The 18435-nt window shown below is 43.3% G+C and overlaps 1 protein-coding gene across 9 annotated transcripts in view; it reads right to left on the bottom strand.

Annotated features, from left to right (window-relative positions):
• The window catches only part of AAMDC (adipogenesis associated Mth938 domain containing), a 49134-nt gene that overhangs the window by 9167 nt on the left and 21532 nt on the right, over positions 1-18435 (bottom strand). The gene's annotated exons all lie outside the window — the stretch shown is intronic.

The following is an 18435-nucleotide window of genomic DNA, read 5'->3' as shown; positions in this document are numbered from 1 at the left end:
ACTGGGTTCCACGGTTCTCTTCCGTGATCCACGGCTTCTGATAGGGCTATAACACTCACAGCATGGCCCAAGATTCCATTCCTTGGAATCCGTGAGGCCAAGCACCCCTGGTCAGAGAACACGAGGCTTGCCACCATCTTGGAAGCAGCCCGCCACCACATTAGGAGCTCTGGGAGCAAGGACCCCCCGGTAACATTTGGCAACCATGAAGGGACCTCCAAAGCAATGGGAAACATTCCCCCCAAGGCAAAAACACCCCTAAGATATATTCTGGAGAATTGGGACCAATTTGACTCTCAGACACTAACAAAGAAATGACTTATATTTTTCTGCAGTACCACCTGGCCATGATATCCTCTTCAAGGGGGAGAAACCTGGCCTCCTGAGGGAAGTATAAATTATAACACCATCTTACACCTACACCTCTTTTGTAGAAAAGAAGCAAGAGTGAAGTGCCATATGTACAAACTTTCTTTTCATTAACAGACAACTCGCAATTATGTAAAAAGTGTGATTTATGCCCTACAGGAAGCCCTCGAGTCTACCTCCCTACTCCAGTGTCCCCCCAACTCCTTCCCCAACTAATAAGGACACCCCTTCAACCTAAACGATCCAAAAGGAGATAGACAAAGGGGTAAACAATGAACCAAAGAGTGCCAATATTCCCCAATTATGCCCTCTCCAAGTGGTGGGAGGAGGAGAATTCGGCCCAGCCAGAGTACATGTACCTTTTTCTCTCTCAGACTTGAAGCAAATTAAAATAGACCTAGGTAAATTCTCAGATAACCCTGATGGCTATATTGATGTTTTACAAGGGTTAGGACAATCCTCTGATCTGACATGGAGATACAATGTTACTGCTAAATCAGACACTAACGCCAAATGAGAGAAGTGCCGCCATAACTGCAGCCCGAGAGTTTGGCGATCTCTGGTATCTCAGGTCAATGATAGGATGACAACAGAGGAAAGAGAACGATTCCCCACAGGCCAGCAGGCAGTTCCCAGTGTAGACCCTCACTGGGACACAGAATCAGAACATGCAGATTGGTACCGCAGACATTTGCTAACTTGCGTGCTAGAAGGACTAAGGAAAACTAGGAAGAAGCCTATGAATTATTCAATTATGTCCACTATAACACAGGGAAAGGAAGAAAATCCTACCGCCTTTCTGGAGAGACTAAGGGAGGCATTGAGAAAGCATACCTCTCTGTCACCTGACTGTATTGAAGGCCGACTAATCTTAAAGGATAGGTTTATCACTCAGTCAGCTGCAGACATTAGAAAAAACTTCAAAAAACTTAGAAACCCTATTGAACTTGGCAACCTTGGTTTTTTGTAATAGAGATCAGGAGGAGCAGGCAGAACGGGACAAACGGGATAAAAAAAAGGCCACCGCTTTAGTCATGGCCTTCAGGCAAGCGGACTTTGGAGGATCTGGAACACGGAAAGGCTAGGGAAATCGAATGCCTAATAGGGCTTGCTTCCAGTGCAGTCTACAAGGACACTTTAAAAAAGACTGTCCTCATAGAAATAAGCCGCCCCCTCGTCCATGCCCGTTATGTCAAGGGAATCGCTGGAAGGCCCACTGCCCCAGGGGATGAAGGTCCTCTGAGTCAGAAGCCATTAACCAGATGATCCAGCAGCAGGACTGAGGGTGCCCAGGGCAAGTGCCAGCTCATGCCATCACCCTCACAGAGCCCCGGGTATACTTGACCATTGAGGGCCAGGAGGTTAACTGTCTCTTGGACACTGGCACGGCCTTCTCAGTCTTACTCTCCTGTCCTGGACAACTGTCCTCCAGATCTGTCACTATCCAAGGGGTCCTAGGACAGCCAGTCACTAGATACTTCTCTCTCAGCCACTAAGTTGTGACTGGGGAACTTTACTCTTTTCACATGCTTTTCTAATTATGCCTGAAAACCCCACTCCCTTGTTAGGGAGAGACATTCTAGCAAAAGCAGGGGCCATTATACACCTGAACATAGGAGAAAGAACACCCATTTGTTGTCCCCTGCTTGAGGAAGGAATTAATCCTGAAGTCTGGGCAACAGAAGGACAATATGGATGAGCAAAAAATGCCCATACTGTTCAAATTAAAGGATTCCGCCTCCTTTCTCTACCAAAGGCAGTACCTGCTTAGACCCGAGGCCCAACAAGGACTCAAGAAAATTGTTAAGAACCTAAAAGCCCACGGCCTAGTAAAATCATGCAGTAGCCCCTGCAATACTCCAATTTTAGGGGTACAGAAACCCAACAGACAGTGAACGTTAGTGCAAGATCTCAGGATTATCAATGAGGCTGTTGTCCCTTTATACCCAGCTATACCTAACCGTTGTACTCTGCTTTCCCAAATACCAGAGGAAGCAGAGTGGTTTACAGTCCTGGACCTTAAGGATGCCTTTTTCTGCATCCCTGTACATCCTGACTCTCAATTCTTGTTTGCCTTTGAAGATCCTTCAAACCCAACGTCTCAATTCACCTGGACTGTTTTACCCCAAGGGTTCAGGGACAGCCCCCATCTATTTGGCCAGGCATTAGCCCAAGACTTGAGCCAGTTCTCACACCTGGACACTCTTGTCCTTCAGTACATGGATGATTTACTTTTAGCTGCCCTTTCAGAAACCTTGTGCCATCAAGCCACCCAAGCGCTCTTAAATTTCCTTGCCACCTGTGGCTACCAGGTTTCCAAACCAAACGCTCAGCTCTGCTCACAGCAGGCTAAATACTTAGGGCTAAAATTATCCTAAGGCACCAGGGCCCTCAGTGAGGAATGTACCCAGCCCACACTGGCTTATCCTCATCCCAAACCCTAAAGCAACTAAGAGGATTCCTTGGCATAATAGGCTCTGCCAAATATGGATTCCCAGGTATGGTGAAATAGCCAGGCCATTATATACACTAATTAAGGAAACTCAGAAAGCAATACCCATTTAGTAAGGTGGACACCTGAAGCAGAAGCAGATTTCCAGGCCCTAAAGAAGGCCCTAACCCAAGCCCCAGTGTTAAGCTTGCCAACGGGGCAAGACTTCATAATGTCACAGAAAAAACAGGGATAGCTTTAGGAGTCCTTACACATGTCCGAGAGACGAGCTTGCAACCTGTGGCATACCTGAGTAAGAAAACTGATGTAGTGGCAAAGGGTTGGCCTCATTGTTTATGGGTAATGGCAGCAATAGCAGTCTTAATATCTAAAGCAGTTAAAATAATACAGGGAAGAGATCTTACTGTGATCTCATGATGTGAACGGCATACTCACTGCTAAAGGAGACTTGTGGCTGTCAGACAACCGTTTACTTAAATATCAGGCTGTATTACTTGAAGGGCCAGTGCTGCGACTGTGCACTTGTGCAACTCTTAACCCAGCCACATTTCTTCCAGAAAATGAAGAAAAGATAGAACATAACTGTCAACAAGTAATTGCTCAAACCTATGCCACTCGAGGGGACCTTTTAGGGGTTCCCTTGACTGATCCCAACCTCAACTTGTATACTGATGGAAGTTCCTTTGTAGAAAAAGGACTTCAAAATGCGGGGTATGCAGTGGTCAGTGATAATGGAATACTTGAAAGTAATCCCCTCACTCCAGGAACTAGTGCTCAGCTGGCAGAACTAATAGCCCTCACTCAGGCACTAGAATTAGGAGAAGGAAAAAGGGTAAATATATATACAGACTCTAAGTATGCTTATCTAGTCCTCCATGCCCATGCAGCAATATGGAGAGAAAAGGAATTCCTAACTTCCGAGGGAAGACCTATCAAACATCAGGAAGCCATTACGAAATTATTATTGGCTGTACAGAAACTTAAAGAGGTAGCAGTCTTACACTGCTGGGGTCATCAGAAAGGAAAGGAAAGGGAAATAGAAGGGAACTACCAAGCAGATATTGAAGCAAAAAGAGCTGCAAGACAGGACCCTCCATCAGAAATGCTTATAGAAGGACCCCTAATATGGGGTAATCCCCTCTGGGAAACCAAGCCCCTGTACTCAAAAGAAGAAATAGAATGGGGAACCTCAGGAGGACATAGTTTCCTCCCTTCAGGATGGCTAGCCACTGAAGAAGGAAAAATACTTTTGCCTGCAGCTAACCAATGGAAATTATTTAAAACCCTTCACCAAACCTTTCACTTAGGCATTGATAACACCCATCAGATGGCCAAATCATTACTGGACCAGGCCTTTTCAAAACTATCAAGCAGATAGTCAGGGCCTGTAAAGTGTGCCAAAGAAATAATCCCCTGCACTGCAGGCCATACATTTCAATCCCTGTATCTCTAACCTCCTTGTTAAGTTTGTCTCTTCCAGAATCGAAGCTGTAAAACTACAAATCATTCTTCAAATGGAGCCCCCAATGCAGTCCATGACTAAGACCTACCGCGGACCCCTGGACTGGCCTGCTAGCCCATGCTCTGATGTTAATGACATCAAAGGCACCCCTCCCGAGGAAATCTCAACTGCACAACCCCTACTACGCCCCAATTCAGCAGGAAGCAGTTAGAGCCATCATCGGCCAACCTCCCCAACAGCACTTGGGTTTTCCTGTTGAGAGGGGGGACTGAGAAACAGGACTAGCTGGATTTCCTAGGCCGACTAAGAATCCCTAAGCCTAGCTGGGAAGGTGACCGCATCCACCTTTAAACACAGGGCTTGCAACTTAGCTCACAACCAACCAATCAGGTAGCAAAGAGAGCTCATTAAAATGATAATTAGGCAAAAACAGGAGGTAAAGAAATAGCCAATCATCTATCGCCTGAGAGCACAGTGGGCATTCGAGCCAGCATTCGAGCTGGCAATGGCAACCCTCTTTGGGTCTCTTCCCTTTGTATGGGAGCTCTGTTTTCACTCTATTAAATCTTGCAACTACAAAAAAAAAAAAAAAAAAGAATTGCTTAAACGCAGGAGGTGGAGGTTGTAGTGAGCCGAGATTGCACAACTGCACTGCAGCCTGGGTGACAGAGCAAGAGTCTGTCTTAAAAAAAAAAAAAAAAAAGTATATATATTAGCCAGGCATGGTGGCACACAACTGTAGTCTCAGCTACTCAGGAGGCTGACACGGCAGGATTGCTTGAGTCCAGGAGTTTGAGGTTATAGTGAAATATGATCATACCACTGTACTCCAGCCTGGGTCACCCTGTGAGGGACAGCATTAGGACAAATACCTAATGCATGTGGGGCTTAAAACCTAGATGACGGCCGGGCACGGTGGCTCACGCCTGTAATCCCAGCACTTTGGGGGCCAGTGTGGGCAGATCACAAGGTCAGGAGTTCAAGACCAGCCTGGCCAATATGGTGAAACCCTGTCTCTACTAAAAATACAAAAATTAGCAGGGCATGGTGGCACGCACCTGTAGTCCCAGCTACTTGGGAGGCTGAGGCAGGAGAATCACTTGAACCTGGGAGGTGGAGGCTGCAGTGAGCCAAGATTACACCAATGCCCTCCAGCCTGGGTGACAGAGCGAGACTCCATCTCAAAAAAAAAAAAAAAAAACAAAAACAGTTGATGGGTTGATAGGTGCAGCAAACCATCCTGGCAGCACATGTACACCTATGTAACAAACCTGCATGTTCTGCACATGTATCCGAGAACTTAAAGTAAAATTAAAATAAATAAATAAATCAAACAAAATAATCAGAGTCATAGGATCCAAGGCTTGGACGGATCTTAAATATCAATCTAGTCTCAACCAATTATATGACTTTAGAGCTTCCTACAAATATAAATATTTATAGATATTCCTATAAAAATAAATATTTATAGATAGTGACAAATTGAAGAGCTCTTCCCATGATTCTACTCCAGCATTTTTTCCTACACTTCTACATCTAGAGATATGTTTTTCCTGCCAGTAAGCTAGTTACCACTGTTTACCTGGGAAACTTCTCCTTCAAGAGTCAGGTCAAAGATCCCACTTTCTGTGAAGAATACCTCTAAGTGATCTAGGCAGTCTTAGGTATTCCTTCCTCTCATTACCATTATACCTCTCTTGTTTCATCTACCATGGCACTTATTACAATTATCTTTTTGCTTAATTCCTCTATAGAGCTTCTTGAAGGCAGAAAAGGTGATTTATCTTAAAGACAACGCCAGTAAGCAGAACCTACATATCTTTTAATGTTGGGTGATGACATATGCACTATTACTTCATAGTGAATTAATGATGCCACACATCGAAATTCATTTTTGGATGCTAGAATATTTGAGCTTAAATGAAGGATTCTAACATGCTCTGAGAAATCACCAGTCTGTCCTTTCATTCTTGGGAGCCTCCACCTTGTATTCTGTTTTCAACTTTGACTTCAGTAAAGAATGAAATATGGAATACTGACATGGTTTGGATTTGTGTCCCTGCCCAAATCTCATGTCGAATTGTAATCCCCAATGTTGGAGAAGGGGACTGGTGGGAGGTGAATGGATCATGGGGCCAGTATCCCCCTTGCTGTTCTCATGATAGTGAGTGAGATCTGGTTGTTTAAAGTGTATAGCACCTCTCTGCTTGCTCTCTTCCTCTTGCTCCAGCCATGTAAGATGTGCCAGCTTCCTCTTCACCTTCTGCCATGATAGTAAGTTTCCTGAGGCTCCCCAGCTATGCTTCCTGTACAGCCTGTGGAACCGTGAGCCAATTAAAACTCTTTTCTCTAGAAACTAACCAGTCTCAGGTAGCTCTTTATAGCAATGCAAGAAGAGACTACCAAAGAAAATTGGTACCAGGAAGGGGGTATTGCTATAAAGATACCCAAAAATGTGGAAGCAGCTATGGAACTAGGTAATGGGCAGAGGGTGGAATAGTTTGAAGGGCTCAGAAGAAGAAAGGAAGATGAGGGCAAATTTGGAAATTCCTAGAGACCCGTTGAATGGTTGTGACCAAAATGCTGATTGTGATATGGACAGTGAAGTCCAGGCTGAGAAGGTCTCGGAGATGAGGAACTTATTGGGAACTAGTGTAAAGGTTACTTGTGCTATGCTTTAGTAAACAGACTGGGGGCATTGTGCCCCTGCCCTAGAGATCTGTAGAACTTTGAACTTGAGAGTGATGATTTAGGGTATCTGGTGGAAGATCTTTCTTCTTTTTTTTGAGACAGAGTGTCACTCTGTCACCCAGGCTGGAGTGCAATGGGGCAATCTCAGCTCACTGCAACTCTGCCTCCTGGGCTCAAGGAATCCCCCTACCTCAGCCTCACAAGTAGCTGGGATTACAGGTGCACACCACCACACACAGTGAAATTTTTGTGTTTTTGATAGAGCCAGGGTTTTGCCATGTTGCCCAGGCTAGTCTTGAACTCCTGAACTTAAGCAATCTGCTCACCTTGGCCCACCTCATAACCTTGGCCTCCCAAAGTGCTGGGATTACAGGGATGAGCCACTGCACTTGGCTGGTGGGAGAAATTTCTAAGCAGCAAAACACTCAAGACATGGTCTGGCTGCCTCTAGCAGCCTATGCTCATATTCTTGAGCAAAAAAAAAAAAAAAAAAAAGACATAAAACTGGAACTTACATTTAAAAGGGAAGCAGATTATAAAGGTTTGAAAAATTTGCAGCCTGGTCATGTGGCATAAAAGAAAAAAAAGGCCAGGCGTGGTGGCTCACACCTGTAATCCCAGCACTTTGGGAGGCCAAGACAGGTGGATCATGAGGTTAGGAGATCACGACCATCCTGGCTAACACGGTGACACCCCGTCTCTACTAAAAATACAAAAAAAAAAAAAAAGAAAAAGTTAGCTGGGTGTGGTGGCAGGCACCTGTAGTCCCAGCTACTTGGGAGGCTGAGGCAGGAGAACGGCATGAATCTGGGAGGTGGAGGTTGCAGTGAGCCGAGATCGTGCCACTGCACTCCAGCCTGGGCAACAGAGTGAGACTCTGTCTCAAAACAAAAAAAGAAAAAAAAAAAACATTTTCAGGAGAGGAATTCAAGCCAGCTGTAGAAATTTGCATATGTAAAGAGGAGCCAAATATTCATAACCAAGATAATGGGGAAAATTCCTGGAAGCAATTTCAGAGACCTTCACAGTAGCTCCTCCCATCACAGGCCTGGAGGCCTAGGAGGAAATAATGGTTTTGTGGGACAGGTACAAGGCCTCACTGCTCTGTGCAGCCTCAGGTCATAGCACCCTGCATCACGGCCACTCCAGCTCTAGCTATGGTTAAAAGGGGCCAAGGTACAGCTCAGGCTGATGCTTCAGAGGGCGCAAGCCATAGGCCTTGGTGGCTTCCATGAGGTGTTAAGCCGGTGGGTGCACAGAGTGTGACAATTGAGGCTTGGGAGCCTCTGCCTAGTTTTTAGAGGATGTATGGAAATGCTTGATGTCCAGGCAGAAGTCTGCTGGGGGTGCATAGCCCTCATGGAAAACCTCTACAATAGCAGTATGGAGGGCAAATGTGGGGTTGGAGCCCCTACACAGAGTCCCCACTGGGACAGTGGTTAATGGAGGTGTGAGAAGAGGGCCACCATCCTCCAGACATGAGAATGGTAGATCCACCAACGGCTTGCACCATGCACCTGGAAAACCTGCAGGCACTCAATGCCAGCCCGTGAAAGCAGCCACAGGGGTTGCACCCTGCAGAGCCACAGAGGCAGAGCTGCCCAAAGCCTTGGGAACCCACCCCTTGCATCAGTGTTACCTGGATGTGAGACATGGAGCCAAAGGATATTATTTTGGAGTTTTAAGTTTTAATTACTGCCCTGCTGGGTTTCAGACTTGCATGGGCCTGTAGCTTCTTTGTTTTGGCTAATTTCTCACTTTTGGAATGGAAGTATTTAGCCAATGCCTATAACCCCATTGTATCTTGGAAGTAACTAACTGTTTTTGATCTTATAGGCTCATAGGCAGAAGAGACTTGCCTTGTATTAGATGAGACTTTGGACTGTGGACTTTTCAGTTAATGCTGGAATGTGTTAAGAATTTGGAGGATAGCCGGGCACGGTGGCTCACGCCTGTAATCCCAGCACTTTGGGAGGCTGAGACGGGTGGATCATGAGGTCAGGAGATCGAGCCAATCCTGGCTAACACGATGAAACCCCGTCTCTACTACAAATACAAAAAAAATTAGCCGGGTGTGGTGGCAGGCGCCTGTAGTCCCAGCTACTCGGGAGGCTGAGGCAGGAGAATGGCATGAACCTGGGAGGTGGAGGTTGCAGTGAGCCGAGATGGCACCACTGCACTCCAGCCTGGGCAACGGAGTGAGACTCTTTCTCAAAAAAAAAAAAAAAAGAATTTGGAGGACTGTTGGGAAGGCATGGTTGTATTTATTTGTTTATTTTTTTGAGATGGAGTCTCACTCTGTCACTCAGGCTGGAGTGCAGTGGTGCAATCTCAGCTCACTGCCACCTCCACCTCCTGGATTCAAGCAATTCTCCTGCCTCAGCCTACCAAGTAGCTGGGATTACAGGGGTGCACCACCATGCCCAGCTAATTTTTATATTTTTAGTAGAGACAGGGTTTCATCATGTTGGCCAGGCTGGTCATGAACTCCTCACCTGAAGCAATCCATCCACTTTGGCCTCCCAAAGTGCTGGGATTACAGGGGTGAGCCACTGCCTGGCATGGCTGTAATTTGAAATGTGAGAAGGACATGAGATTTGGGAGGGGCCAGATGCAGAATGATATGGTTTGGATTTGTGTCCCTGACCAAATCTCATATCGAATTATAATCCCCAGTGCTGGAGAAGGGGCCTGGTGTGAGGCCACTAGATCATGGGGCCAATATCCCCCTTGCTGTTCTCGTGATAGTGAGTGAATTCCCATGAGTTCTGGTTGTTTAAAAGTATATAGCACCTCCCCACTCTCCTGCCTCCTGCTCTGGCCATGTAAGACATGCCAGCTTCCTCTTTGCCTTCTGCCATGATTGTAAGTTTCCTGAGGCCTCCCTAGCAATGCTTCCTGTACAGCCTATGGAAACCTGAGCCAATTAAACCTCTTTTCTTTAGAAACTAACCAGTCTCAGGTAGTTCTTTACAGCAATGCAAGAATGGACTAATACAAATACTGTTCACTTTTACTAACAAATTTAAACATTTCTACATTTTAAAATTGGCCTTTTCATAAATTGTTAGTAATACTAAAATATGGTACAACCCCTAAAAAGGGGAATTTGGCAATATCTAACAAATCTACATTTACATTTACTGTTTAAGCACAATCTCAGTTCTAAAAATTTACCCTGGGTATACACTTTCAACAATACAAAAAAAAGTACATGGTTATTCAATGTAGTATTGTTTATAGTACTAAAATATTGAAAGCAATCGAGTACCCATCCCTTAGGACTAAAGTGAATAAACAATATTACATTCACAAAGTTGGTTACTATACAGTAGTAAAAAAGAAAAAGACATATCTCTATGAACTGATATCATGATTTTCTGTATATATTAAGTGAACAGAATATAAAGAAGGCATGCTACCTTTTGCGTATGGAAAATGGGAAAAAAAGAAAAAATTATTTATATATGTATATTTGTATTTGCTTATTTTTTCCAGAAAAATACAAAAAAGGATAAACCAGAAACTAATACAAAATAATTACCTACATGGAGTGAGGTGGGAATATGATGGAAGAGATAGGGAGGTGAATAAGACTTTCTAAGTCTATCTATGATATGGTTTGGATTTGTGTCCCTGCGCAAATCTCATGTTGAATTGTAATCCCCAGTGTTGGAGGAGGGACCTGATGGGAGGTGACTGGATCATGGATGTGGATATCTCTCTTGCTGTTCTGGTGATAGTGAACAGCAAGTGACTGTCATAGTTTGAAGTTTGAATTTTGAATCATGTAAATATTTTACATATTCAGAAAGTTAAAATCAAGACAGACAGGAAATGGGAGGCATCTAAAATTGTATGCAAACAGAAACAAATAAACCAAATTCCATATGTCAAATTGACAACATTAAAAATGATCATTAATTTCAGTGACTTTTTCTTTCTTTTTCTTTGAACTTCTTCTTCTTCTTCTTTTTTTTTTTTTTTTTTTGAGACAGTGTCTCATTCTGTTGGCCAGGCTGGAGTGAAGCTCACTGATGCAATCATGGCTCACTGCAGCCTTGACCTCCTGGTCACAAGGAGGTCCTCCCATCTCGTCCCTCGTCCTCCCAAAGTGCTGGGATTACAGATGTGAGCCACTATGGCTGCCCACAACTACTTCCAAATTATTTAGTAAAAATAATTATGAGAAGGAGAGAAGAGGGCCACAGAGGGCTAGATAAAGCAAATGTGGCAGAATGTTAACAACTCGTGAATCTGAATTGATGGTATGCAACTGTTTATTCTATTTCTTTTATAATTTGTTGGATCACAGTTTGAAAATATTCAAAATTCAAGAAGTTCAACAGAGGCCTTTCTTACTTTGCTATAAAGAAATACCTGAGATGGTAATTTATAAACAAAAAAGGTTTAATTGCTTCACAGTTCTGCAGGCTGTACAAGCATGATGCCAGCATCTGCTTGACTTCTGAGGAGGCCTCAGGGAGCTTTTACCCATGGCAGAACGTGAAGTGGGAGTAGGCATGTCATATGATGAAAGCAGGAGCAAGGTTGGGGGAGGTACCACATACTTTTAAATAACCAGATCTCTTGACAACTCACTCACTATCACCAAGACAGCACTAAGTTATTCATGAGGTCAGGAGTTTGAGACAAGCCTGGCCAACATGGTGAAAGCCATCTTTACTAAAAATACAAAAGAAATTAGCCGGGCGTGGTCACACACACCAGTAATCCCAGCTACTCAGGAGGCTGAGGCAAGAGAATCACTTGAACCCGGGAGTCAGAGGTTGCAGTGAGCCAAGGTCACGCCACTGCATTCCAGCCTGGGCGACAGAGCAAGACTCTGTCTCAAAAAAATAATAAAAATAAAAATAAAAAATAAAAAATTAGCCAGGTATGGAGGCAATTGCCTGTGGTCCCAGCTACTCAGGAGGTTGAGGTGGGAGGAGCGCTTGAGCCTGGGAGATCAAGGCTACAGTGAACAATAATGGCGCCATTGCACTCCAGCCTGGGGGACCAAGTGAGACCCCATCTTTAAAAAAAAAAAAAGGAGTACCACTTCAGGCCAGGAGTTTGAGACCAGCCTGAGCAACATAGACAGACTCTGTCTCTACAAAAAATAAAAATAAATTAGCCAGGCATTGTGGCACATACTTCTACTTCTAGCTAGTTGGGATGATAAGAGCAGGCTGAAGGATCGCTAAGAGGTTGAGGTTGCAGTGAGCTATGATTACAACCCTGCACTCCAGCTTGGGAGACAGTGTTGTGGATATAAGAGGAAACAATATGTAGTAGAAAGAAACAGGAAAGCAAGTTACAATCTGACCTGAGCTTACTGTTTGCTTTCACACGTTTATAGCTCTGTGCCTACACAAGTTATATAACTTGAAGTTATATAACTTCTCTGTGCTTAAGTTTCTATAAAGAATGAGGTTGGCCAGGCACGGTGGCTCACACCTGTAATCCCAGCACTTTGGGAGGTCAAGGCAGGCGGATCACCTGAGGTCAGGCGTTCGAGACCAACCTGGCCAACATGGTGAAACCCCATCTCTACTGAAAATACAAAAAAATTAGCCAAGTGAGGTGGTGGGTGCCTGTAATCCCAGCTACTCGGGAGGCTGAGGTAGGAGAATCGCTTGAACCTGGGAGGCGGAGGTTGCAGTGTGCCGAGATCACGCCCTGCACTCCAGCCTGGGTGACAGAGCAAGACTCCGTCTCAAAAAAAAAGAATGAGGTTAATGGTAATATTAACTCATATGGTCTTATGTGGGAAAAATAGAAATATACAGCACTAAAGCCATTTCTGAAGGGAAATGAATCTCTCAAGTGTGGAAGCCATGTAAGTTTGTGCTCCAGTATAACTTAAACCACAGTCTGGATAACCTTTGTCAGACACATCACTGTCCCACATAAGTATCTTTGATGGTTAATTTTATGTGCCAGCTCAACTGGACCACAGACTGCCCAAATTAAATATTATTTCTGGGTGTGTCTGTGAGAATGTCTATGGATGAGATTAGTATTTAAATTGGTGGACTCGGTAGACTACCCTCCCCTATGTTGGTAGGCATCATCCAATCCATTGAGGGCCTGAAAAGAACATAAGGCAGAGGAAGGAGAATTTGCCTCTTTTTTTCTGCCTCACCATTTTAACTGGGACATCTCATCTCAATTTCTTCTGCTCTTGGACTGGGATTTAAACCTTCAGCTCCCGGGGTTTTTAGGACTTCAGACTTGCAGACAGCAGATCACGGACAAGTCAATTTCTTATAGTAAACCTGATTTTATATATATGTATCTCCTACTAGTTCTGTTTTTCTGGAGAACCCTGACTAATACACTAGCTAAAGTGGTTATGACTTATTAACTGAATACAATATAAACTAAGTTCTGCATATATAGATGCTCTATTAACGACACCACCACCTATTCTTCCCATTTTCCAACTTCACTCCGATGGAGCCATTTGGTTCAAGTAGGCTACATGATTTAAGGCTTCTTATTCCTCAGTTTTCTTTCATTCTGTCCCTTCTATATCTCCATGCCCTCCTATTCTTTTTACCAATCTAGGTATATTCCATCCATTATGATCTAGGTTGGTAACTAACAAACCAAACTGGGTGTCACAATCATCAATGAGTGCATGCAGTTCAAAACCAAGGCATGAACAAAGAATATGTGTTAGGGCTCTCTTTCTATGTAGGGCCTAATTTTGTAGGCATAACTGTTTACAATGCAGAACAATGTAATAGACTATACAACCTACAAAGTTTCCTTAAACCAAATGCCAGATAAAAATAAACATCCTCTGAAATACATAGCTGAGCTTGCAGAAAGGAAAGGGAAATTCCCAAAGGCCAAAGTGAAGGGGGAGTTGGAAATCAAAATGGTGAACTGATATTGAAGTTACCCTAAGGCACTGCCATTCTCAGAGTCTTGCATTTTATCACACATTCTGAGACCCAAAAATTCCACCCCTTGGCAAATGAAAAAGATGAGGAAAGCTTTCTGCTCAGTCATGGCTCTAGAGGGGAAAAATGTCTTCCCTGATAATTTATAACCATAAACCTGCTCATACATCAGTTTGGGGCTCAAATTTACACTATCAGCCCAGTTTTGGAAGCCATCAGTCAAAAAATTAAAAGTGATCCCAGATTGAGAGTAACACAGGATACAGAAAAGAAGCAAATATGAATCTTCCTTTATGGGACAGATCCCAAATGGCATAGTCTGATTATTCAGGGTTCCTACAAATAAAGTTCTAAAAAAAATTGTCAACTTAGAATACAAGACAAATTAAAATTAAAAAACAAGGACCTTTTCAGACAAATAAAAACTGGGAGAGATCACCAGGAAATCCTTACTGAAAGAACTTCTAAAGGATACTAATTTCTTTTTGTGAGATGGAGTTTCACTCTTGTTACCCAGGATGGAGTGCAATGGCGCAATCTTGGCTCACCGCAACCTCCACCTCCTGGGTTCAAGCGATTCTCCTGCCTCAGCCTCCCAAGTAGCTGGGATTACAGGCATGCGCCACCACACCCGGCTAATTTTGTATTGTTAATAGAGACGGGGTTTCTCCACGTTGGTCAGGCTGCCCTCGGACTCCCGACCTCAGGTGATCCGCCTGCCTCAGCCTCCCAAAGTTGAGGAGACGATGGGGTTTCACCATGTTGGCCAGGATGGTATCAATTTCCTGGCCTAAAATGAGCTGCCTGCCTTGGTCTCTCAAAGTGCTGTGATCACAGGCGTGAGCCATCACGCCCAGCTGGATACTGATATTTCTAAAAGAAGAAATTGACCTCAAAAGATCTAAATTACAAAAATGAATAATAAGAAAGGCAACTGGTAGACACATGGGTAAATCTAAACGTCTGATTCCAGCAACGTAAAGAAATCTCAGTCAAATCATTAGCTCATCACTAAGGTAAATTAGCAGACCTCAGAAGCCACAAACAAAGAATACAGACTTTATAGAACCACATAGGAACAAATAACTGCAAAAATAGCAACAACAAACCCTCAGAATGGGAGGGGGAGTTGATTTCCGGTGTTGCCACATTATATTATGTAAAATGTCCAGTTCTCAAAAAAAAAAAATGAGAAATATAAACAAAACAACAAAGACATTAAGAAAGACAAAAAAAAGAAAGGCAGGTCCATATGGGGACTGGGGGAAACAGACAGTAGAAACTATCCCAGAGGAAGCCCAGACATTGGACTTACAGAGAAAGACTGTAAATCAGCGATTTTAAATATGTAATAGGAGCCAAAGGAAACCATGTTCAAAAGAACTAAAGGAAAGTATAACAATATCTTACCAAATAAAAAATATCAATAAAGAAATATAAATTGTTAAAAATAACCAAACAGAAATTCTGGGCCAGGTGTGGTGGCTCACCTATAAACCCAGCACTTTGGGAGGCCGAGGTGGGTGGATCACTTGAGGTCAGGAATTTGAGACCAGCCTGGCCAACATGGTAAAACCCTGTCTCTACTAAAAATACAAAAAGAGCTGGACATGGTGGGGTGCACCTGTAATCCCAGCTACACAGGAGGCTGAGGCAGGAGAATTGCTTGAACCTGGGAGGCGGAGGTTGCAGTGAGCTGAAATTGTGCCACGGCACTCCATGTGGCGACAGAGCAATAGTGGCGACAGAGCAATAGTCTATCCCCCCACCAAAAAAAAAGAAAAGAAAAAGAAATTCTGGAGCTGGAAAGTACAATGATGGAAATAAAAATGTCACTATAGGGGCTCAACAGCAGATGAGAATCAACAAAATTGAAAATAGGTCAATTGAGATTATCCAGTCTGAGACAAAGGAAAGAAAAAAAATGAAGACAAAGAATATAGACTCAGAGACCTGTAGGACACCCTAATGCCTATCAATATATTCATAATGGGAGTCACAAGAAAAGGGAGATAGGAGTAGAAAGAATACTTGAAGAAATAATGGCTCTAAACTTCCCCAAATTTGATTAAAAAAACAATAATCTACATCTTCATGAAGCTCAATAAATTCCAAGTAGGACAAACTCAAAGATATCCATACCTAGACATATCATAGTTAAATTACTATGATGTGTTTTGAAAGCAGTTAGAGAGAAGCAACTCAACAAGTCCAAGGGAGATCTAATAATGCTAATGGTTGATTTATCATTAGAAACCAATGAAGCCAAAAGGTGGTGGGATGGCATATTGAAAGTGCTGAAAGAAAAAGACTATTGATCAAGAAATCTATATCCAACAAACTATTCTTCAAAAATGAAGGATCTACTTCCATCATTACATCATGAGGCGCTCCACTGACCCACTCCTATGTGAAAAATTATTAATAATAACGACAAAGAAAAACCCAAACCAAGAACTCAACAAAACAACAACAACAAAATCCCTAAAGCCTCTGGAAATGGTCCTAAGAGCAAATACCCAATGAATAAACATGTATTCAACAAAATCTGGCTGGGCATGACGGCTTATGCCTGTAATCTCAGCATTTTGGGAGGCCAAGGTGGGAGGATTTCTTGGGGTCAGGAGTTCAAGACCAGCCTGGGCAATGTAGTGAGACCTCATCTCTATAAAAACTAAAAAAAATAAGCCAGGTGTGATTGCATGCCTGTGGTCCTTGCTACTCAGGAGGCTGAGGGAGGAAGATCCCTTTCACCCAGGTGGTGTAGACTACAGTGCGCCATGATCTGACCACTGCACTCTAGCCTGGACGACAGAGGGAGACTGTCTCCAAAAAAAAAAAACAAAGAAAGAAAGAAAGAAAAAACTGTAAAAAAAAAATTTGCTGCAATGGACTTAATATGTGTGTCCCTTAAAAATGTATATATTGAAACTCTAATCCCAATGTGATGTTATTTAGAGGTGGGGCCTATAGGAGGTAACTGGGTCCTAAGGGTAGAGCCCTCATGAATGAGATTAGTGCCCTTATAAGAAGCCCAAAAGCTAGCTACCTCTGTTTCCACCACGTAAGGATACAAAGAGAAGTTGGCTGTCTGCAAACTGGAAGAGGGCTGATACAGTTTGGCTGTGTCCCCACCCAAATCTCATCTTAGATTTTTAACTCCCACAATTCCTGCATATTGTGAGAGGAACTCGGTGGGAGGTGATTGAATTATGGGGGTGGGTCTTTCCTGTGCTGCTCTCGTGATAGTGAATGAGTCTCATGAGATCTGATGGTTTTAAAAACGAGAGTTTCTCTGCACAAGCTCTCTTTGCCTGCCACCATCCATGTAAGACGTGACTTGCTCCTCCTTGCCTTCTGCCATGATTGTGAGGCCTCCCCAGCCATGTGGAACTGTAAGTCCATTAAACCTCTTTTTCTCCCCAGTCTCATTTATGTCTTTATCGGCAGCATGAAAATGAACTAATGAAAATGAACTAATACAAGGACCAGAACCATGCTGGCATCCTAATCTCACACTTTCAGTCTCCAGAACTGTGAGAAATAAATGTTTATTATTTAAGGCACTCAGTCTATGACAATTTTTTTATAGAAGCCAGAACTCATTGAGATATTTGGTAAGACAGGTAAGAATCTGTGCACATGTACAGTGGAGGCGTCAAGATAAATGCCTTCCTGCCCCATCCCCATTGTGAGGCAGAGACTACTCTCCAGATTGCCATAGCCAAGAACACAAGACTCTTTCTCCCCTCAGCATCTAGCTGGAAGGCTTCCTTCCCAGGAGGAGCAGGACTTTAGTGCCTCTCATCCTGCCCCCATCTTTCTGTTGTTGAGGCTACATCCCAGGTGAGTGGGGTCAAAAGGTAGAGGCTCCCTTGTTTTGCCCAACTTACACTCATGGAAAGGAGGCTCTACCTTGGGAATGGCACACTGAGAATACTTGAGGAAATGCAGGGAAAGGCAAATCAAAACCGCAATGAGAACAACACTTCACACCTAATAAGATGGTTCTAATAAAAACAAAACAATGAAAATAACAATGTGTTGAGGAGGAATGTGGAAAAATTGGAACCTTCCTATATTCCTAGTGGAGATGTAAAATGGTGCAGGTGCCTTGGAAGATAGTCTGGCAGTACCTCAAAAGGTTAAACACTATATAACCCACAAATCCACTCCTAGGAACACACCTAAGATATCTGAATGATGTAATTTACAGAAAACATCCAGAATAGGCATATCTATAACAACAGAAAGTAGATTTTTTATTTCTAGGGGCTAGGAGTGGTAGTAAATGGGCACTGACTGGTAGTGGTTATGTGGTTCCTTTCTGAGGTGATAAATATATTCTGGAACTAACAGTGGTAACTGTTGTACAAGTTTATGAATGTAAGTCACTATAATGTCACTACAGGGGCATTGAATATAAGAAGTCCATTTAATTGCATACTTTAAAAGGGTAAATTTAATGGTATATGAATTATATCTCAAAAAGACACAAGAGAAATAGTTTTTCACTTAGTCATTGCAGCTTAGGAAGTTGGAAACCA

The sequence above is a fragment of the Gorilla gorilla genome, chromosome 9, assembly GCF_029281585.2.
Source record: "Gorilla gorilla gorilla isolate KB3781 chromosome 9, NHGRI_mGorGor1-v2.1_pri, whole genome shotgun sequence".
NCBI classification, from domain to species: domain Eukaryota; kingdom Metazoa; phylum Chordata; class Mammalia; order Primates; family Hominidae; genus Gorilla; species Gorilla gorilla.
This window is presented reverse-complemented; position numbering and strand designations above follow the sequence as displayed.